We start from the raw sequence: 6,980 nt of genomic DNA on the forward strand, positions 1-6,980 counted from the left end.
CAGCAGGCCCAGCAGCTGCATGGCCAGTGCAGAGTGTGGGAGCAGGGATTGCTGGAGATCAGTGCTTCTCTCTGAGAGCAGGAAAGTGAACCCTGCAGGAAAGGCTGCTAAGAAAAGAGTCACATGTGACCAAGCTGCTGGTGGGATCAGGCAAAGCAGGACGATGGAACTTAACAAATCTGAACTGTAAGACAGACCCATGGCATGAGGCAGATAACCCTGGACACAAAGCAAAGCCAGTCCATAAATGACCATTGTTGAGTCTTAACTTCTTTCTGCCAGGGTCAGGATTAAATGTGTGAGATGGAATTTCTTGTTGGCACTCAGATGTTTATTAGTTCTTATCTATATTACAGTCTCACAAACCCTGAGTTCTACAGCACTTCACTCTAATAAACTAAAATGGAGTCCTCTCTCTCTCTCTACAAGGCCTTTTAAGGATAAACTGTCTAATTAAGAAATGACACCTAAATTATTTTTACTTTTAACCCAATAACCAACCACCTGTGCCCACAATGGGGACTTTTTTATCCAATTACACAAAACCACCCAAACCCATGGAGAAGAAGGTGAAGAAGAAGGACCAGCCTCTGCCCTAAAACCTCCATCTTGCTTTATCTATATTGCTATATTCTAAACCCTTAGACTCTAAGTTTTCCACCCTGTGATATCACACACTTTTATTCAAACTCCACAGCCACAATCCCAGTTCTGCCATTCCATTTTGGAAGCTTCTCCACAGCCTCAGGTCAATGCAGTTTTCTCTTGGGGGTCAGTGCCTGGCAGCACAGAAAGCCTGAAATTCTCAGTAACCAGGGTTCCAACAGGCCATGAGCTTTTTTTGCCAAGATAAGGAACAGTAGCTCTAAATGTTGCTACCCCAGTGGAACATTTGGTACCAAACACCATCAGGACAGCACTGTCGGGCAGCTGGAAGTGCCAGGGCACAGGTTTTTTCTGCCTGTGTGAAGAAATCTGCCTTTGGCCAGCAGTGATGGACCAGCACTGGCTGCTCATGGCATGGAGATGCTGGGAGAGACTGGGGAGCAGGACAGCTCCTTGGGGAGCCAGGACAGGCAAGGACTGTCCCAGCACACAGGGATCTTCACCCCCAAACACCTCCCCACGGGGTCCCTGCACCCTGGGAGCCACCCCAGGCTGGCTCCAGCTCCATCAGTGCTCCCAGCCCTGGCTTGGGCTCACCTCGTGCAGGGAGCACCTGAAACATAAGAGGGAATTAGATGAAGATCACTCTGTGAGCCACATCTGCAGATGTAAACTTTAATTTAAGCTTATTATTGCTCAGGGATTTTGGGCAGAAGCAAATTAAATCAGTGGAGATGTTTAAATTAATCCTCATACACCCCCGGCCCATTGTCTTGTTACAAATCCTTCATTCCCCACAAAAGCCAGCTCAGTCCCCTCTGGCCACCCTGTGCTGGGAGCAGCTGCTGCTCCTGCACCACCACGGACCCTGAGCACAGGCAAGGGCTGGGCTTCACAGGACTTCAGTGGTTTTCCATCTTTTAAGGCTAAAAATCCTGGTTTAGAGGTGCTGCTTGTTACAAGGTGCTCACAGCAGCTGGGGCTGGAGCAGGTCCTGCCTCTGCAAGAGGCTCTTCCTCTCCAGAGTTCCTCCAAGGGCAAGAAACAGCAAGCAAACCTGCTTTGCTGTGAGGGTTGTGCTGTCTGATGTGTCAGTGACCCCCAGAGCTGGGACTGCCCTCTCCAGGGCCAACAGAACATTTATTTCTGCTGCAGCTGCAGCAGCACTGCAGGGGGAAGGTTTTACATTAAACACTCTTCCCATCGATGCAGCCATCACATGAAATGATGCATTTGGGCTCAGGGGAGTGGACAGCTGTGGCCATGGGGCAGGGGGAGATGCAGCAGCAGAGCCCTGGTGCCTGCAGGGAGCAGTGGGGTCTCTGCAGTGAAGGGACCACAGTGCCTTGGAAAAGGGACAGGGTGGTGGCAGGGGCTGTCACCCTTGCTGTCAGATGGGAGCTGTCAGGAGCTGTCTTTCCTGTGCTCCCTGGTCCTGCAGAAACCCCCAAACAAAGGAAAATAATATGAAAATTGTTCGGTCTGGACCGAAACGATCCTTTCAGGAAGGGGGGTTTCCACAAAGAGGGACAGTCAGAACTGGATGGTCCTGTGGATGCACCTGAGCTCCTCTGGGATGCCAAGAGGGAGGGGTGGGCAGGGGCAGAGGCCCCAGAGCCTCCCTGCTGCCTTCCATGCCCTGTGCCATCCCTGTTCTGACCCAGGCTGCTCCCAGCATCCCCAGGGCAGCAAGGTGCAGAAGCAGCAAAATCCCTGGGGTGTGTGAGAGAGAGAGAAAAAAAGTGAACAAAAATAAGCTTCACATGCCAGCTTAATATTTAAGGAATTGGACAACAGACATTTGTGCTTTTAGTGGATCTAAATCATAGGCAGCACTGTGTAAGCCTTTAATGGTGCCTTCAGCTCCTGCCATGGGTATCTGCCTGTAAGTGAGATTATCTGCACCACTTACAGGAGTAGAACTGTGCTGGGAGATCAGGGTGTTTGGTTTCAGCCAGGCATGAAAAATCATATCCTTTCGCTTGACATTTGTATTTTCATGCTCTGATTTCTGACCTGATTGTCACCACAGGAGATTTGCAGGGAGGCTTAAACTCTGGGAGATCAGTCCAGGCTCCCACTCCCACTGTATTGCTTCAAGGTCACAGATTCCTTAAATTTGAGGAGAATTTTCACCTCTAAGAGCAGACCTGCTTTTCCCCCCATGCCTTGTTAGAGGCTGGCAGGGAATGGCCAGAGGGAAGGGTTTGCTCTGAGCAGTTTAACATGAACAGCACAGGAGCTGGGATGGTTATAGCACGCTGCCAACAATGAATCTGAATCCTGAAAACAACCACTAGAAAATGAGGGCTATCTGGGTTTCCAATCCCATTGAGCTTTAGTTTTAATGATCTAATTTCTGAGAAGTCTTTCTGCTTTGATGCAGCTTTCACAGCTCTGCTCTGCAGGGCCCAGGCAGAAGCCAAGTGTCTTGGTTTGGAAAGACAGGTGCCTGCTAAGGAAGGCAGGAGCCTCCCCTGAAATGGAGAATGTAAACCCTCCCCACCCCTCCGAGTTGCTACAATTTTAAATTAAGGGGCTCTCAGGCAAAGATATGGGAGCAGGAAATAACAGTTCTTTAATAGGGAAGAAAAAAAAATGAAAGGATAAAATAAACAATGCAGTACACTTGAACAACACTAACAGAGTCAGAACCCAACCTGACACCCTGTGGGGTGCTGGCAGCAGTCCCATTGGAAATGTGGCTGCAATCCTCCTGCAGTGTCAGGGGTGGTTCTGTTGGACCAAGGGGGATCTGTAGAGAAGGATGTATTCTTCCTCTGAAGATCCAGTGGAGGAAGAGGCAGCTGCTGTTCCTCTGGGGAATCCAGTGGAGAAGCCGTGCTGGTGTCTCAAAACCTCTGGATTATATCTGGGCAGCAATGCTTGGCTCCTCCCTCTGGGCTGAGCATCTCACAATGGGATGTTACAGTTCTTATCAGTCATGCACTGATATTCAATAGTCTGTTATCAGCAGAGGTCCCCTCCCGAGGGAGGTGTGAATGTGGTCACTCAAAGAGAGAGATAAGGCAAACTGCTCACTTGACAAGGCAATCTCCCATACAGATGGTAATGGAAAACATCTTGCATGCAATTTTCAACACCAAGAGAAGGCTGCAGCTTTGCTGGGGGAGCAGGGGCACCATGCAGGTGTGCCCTGGCACACAGCTGGGTCAGGGGGTCCATCTCAGCCTCCCTGGCTTCAGCACAGTGCCCCAGGGGTGCCAGGGGCTGCCTGTGCCTTCATGTCCAGTCCCATTCCTCAAAGGCAGGAGTCTGCCAGCTGCGTTTGCTGCAGGGAGCAATCTGCAGAGAGCAGGGCTGGCCTTGGCTCTGATGGCAGGGCACGGAGAGTGTTTGTGCTCCACAGCTGAGTGTGCAGCTCCAGAGCAGCTCACAGCATCCATGGCCCAGCAGAGGAGCTGTGATCCCACAGCTCAGGTCTCTGCAGGACAATGACAGAGTCCACCAGGGTTTGGAAATGACAGAAGTGAGGCTGAGCCAGCTGTGAGGAGCAGAACAGCAAATCTGCCCCTTGCTCTGCAGAGCCCTTGGAGGGCCTGGCAGCCAGAGCAGGGGCAGAGGCTGTGGGGTGACCTGTTCCAGGGCAAACCTGTCACAGACACATTTTATGGAAAATCCTTGCCTTAGGATTTTTCCTCCTGAGAAGCTGAGAGGCCTCAGGAACAAAATGTAATCAACGGTTATCTGCTGCTGTGGAATGCAACAGGTGCATCTGTGATTGGTCTCATGTGGTTGTTTCTAATTAATGGTCAATCACAGTCCAGCTGGCTCAGACTCTCTGTCCGAGACACAAGCCTTTGTTATTCATTCCTTCTTTTTCTATTCTTAGCTAGCCTTCTGATGAAATCCTTTCTTCTATTCTTTTAGTATAATTTTAATATAATATATATCATAAAATAACAAATCAAGCCTTCTGAACCATGGAGTCAGATCCTCGTCTCTTCCCTCATCCAAGAAACCGTGTGAACACCGTCACACAAACCCCCTGGGACAGGCAGTGCAGGGAGGCTGGATCATCCTCACCCAAGGCCTCCTGGCTGCTTGGAGAAGCTTGGTGCTGTCTGTAACATCTGCAAACCCCCCAGCCAGCAGAACCAGTGCACATGGGCCCCCAAAGACAGCTCTGGCAGTGCCAAATATCAATGGGCTGCCAAAAACTGCAGCTTAGAATTTCTGCTGGCAGCAGGATTTGGTACCAGCACTGGCTCACCCCAAGCTCAGGGGTGTCCTGGAGGATGCAGGGCTCTCCCTGGTGTGGGGGTCCCAGCTGTGGGTTTCTCTGGCTCTGCATTGAAGGCACTCCAGACAGCAGTTTCATGTTCACACTCAGGTGTTCATTATTTCTTATCAGTAAAACAGCCTCACTGCTGTGAGTTCTGATCCCACAGAGCCCCCAGTGCAGACTTTTCTGCCCAATTACAAAATGCCACCCAAACCCATGCAGAAGAAGGAAGAAGCAGCATGAAGAAGAAACCCAGGACAGCACCCTGTGCCCTCCATCTTGCTTCCATCCACAGCACACTAAAAATCCCCAAACCTCAATTTCTCACCAAGTGACACACCTGCACTGCTCTCTATAATCTATTGCACACTTTTGTGGGTTCCAGTCTATCTTGGGGTCTGGGAAACTTTCTCCATGAGTGAGGGTCAGAGTCAGTGCTGCCCTGGGGGTCAGGGCACCCAGAGCAGACACAGGAATATTCCCTGTGCTGCCCTGGGGTTGCACACCCTGGCCCTTCCTGTGTTCCAGCACTTTGCACAGCCCCAGCAGTGGTGGGCAGAGGTGCCCAGTAAGGACCTGTCTATTGGCAGTGAGGAGAGAGAGACAGGGACTCGGTGTGATGGTCAAAAAAATCCGAATTTATTGTGAAGTACAACTGCTTATATACTATTTTAGGGAGGCTAGTAATGTTTTGCTACAATGATTGGGTTAAAAATCACATAAACAAACTTATGCATTTTAAACATCTCTTGCTTGCAGAAGTCTGATGTAATTTTCTTTTTCCAGTAAACCTGTCTGATTGAATCTTCTTGCAATCTTGATTTAATCCTCAAAGTTCTGTTTGCTCTTGCCAAGGCATCCTCTTATCAAATCTCTTATGCTAACCAGGTCCAAAGTGCATCATCTGACGTGTGTATATCCCAGTATCTGTGCAAAGCACCTGGTCAGGATCAGCATCCCAGATTCAGCTGGAACAGCCAGCTGACTGCAAGCAGCAGACAACCATCCTGCTCCCAGCTCTTGGAACAGCATGTGCAACCTTAAAAATGCTTGCTGGAAACAGATAAATCATTTTGTGAGCTCATGGGTTAGACAGTCACTAGTCAGAGTCATTGACAAGTCCTCTCACATGACTTGTCACAATGCAAATCCAATGGATCCCAGCTTTGGTGTCACTGTGTTACTCTGTGCTTGGGGATTTGTCACAGACATCTTTTATGAAAAATCCTTTCCTTAGGATTTTTCCTCCTGAGAAGCTGAGAAGCCTCAGAAACAAAATGTAAACAATGATTATCTGCTGCTGTGGAATGCAACAGGTAGATCTTTGATTAGCCCATGTTAGTTGTTTCTAATTAATGGCCAATCACAGTCAGCTGGCTCGGACAGAGAGTTCGAGCCACAAGCTTTTGTTATCATTCTTTCTTTTTCTATTCTTAGCTAGCTTTCTGATGAAATCTTCTATTCTTTTAGTGTAGTTTTAACATAATATATATCATAAAATAATAAATCAAGCTTTCTGAAACATGGAGTCAGATCCTTGTCTCTTCCCTCATCCTCGGACCCCTGTGAACACGGTCACAGCCTTCAAATTATCCATCCAAGCAGATCAGTGCAAGGCTCAATATTCTGCATTTCTGCACAGACTCCTGCCCTGAGTCACATCAGGTAAATCTGCCTTGAGCAGCAGTCACAGGCAGGGCAGGAAAGCCAACACCCTGGCATGGTTCCCACCAGCCCTCTGCCCCCTTGGTGCCTCATATGTTATGGAAAAGACAGAAAAGTGCAGCAAGGAGGCCTTTGATGTGTTCCATGTTCATTTCCTTATGTCAATTAGCAAGTGCAGAGGTTTCCAATGCAGGAAACAGCTTGGTCCAGCACGGGCAGGAGAAACTGCGGGAGAACAGCTCTGTGTTCAGCAATTCCCTTCCCAGCAGGAAGGGGAAAGGGTGATCACACTGCTCCTCCAGCTTTCATCTGGACAGCCTGAAATACACACGGGCAGGAGACCTTTCTCCTTGTTAATGCCTTTATTAAAAGCGATCAGTTTGGGTGAGGAGAACCGACGGGTCCGCGCTCACGCCGCCGCTGCTCCCAGGAGTGACTCGGAGGCGGAGGAAGAGTGCAGCTG

The 6,980-nt window shown here is 49.3% G+C and overlaps 1 protein-coding gene across 1 annotated transcript in view; it reads left to right on the plus strand.

Moving 5' to 3' along the window:
• The window catches only part of LOC102031507 (pinopsin-like), a 46,777-nt gene that overhangs the window by 22,237 nt on the left and 17,560 nt on the right, over positions 1-6,980 (plus strand). The gene's annotated exons all lie outside the window — the stretch shown is intronic.

This window comes from Geospiza fortis, unplaced genomic scaffold (genome assembly GCF_000277835.1).
Source record: "Geospiza fortis unplaced genomic scaffold, GeoFor_1.0 scaffold101, whole genome shotgun sequence".
Taxonomy (NCBI): Eukaryota; Metazoa; Chordata; class Aves; order Passeriformes; family Thraupidae; genus Geospiza; species Geospiza fortis.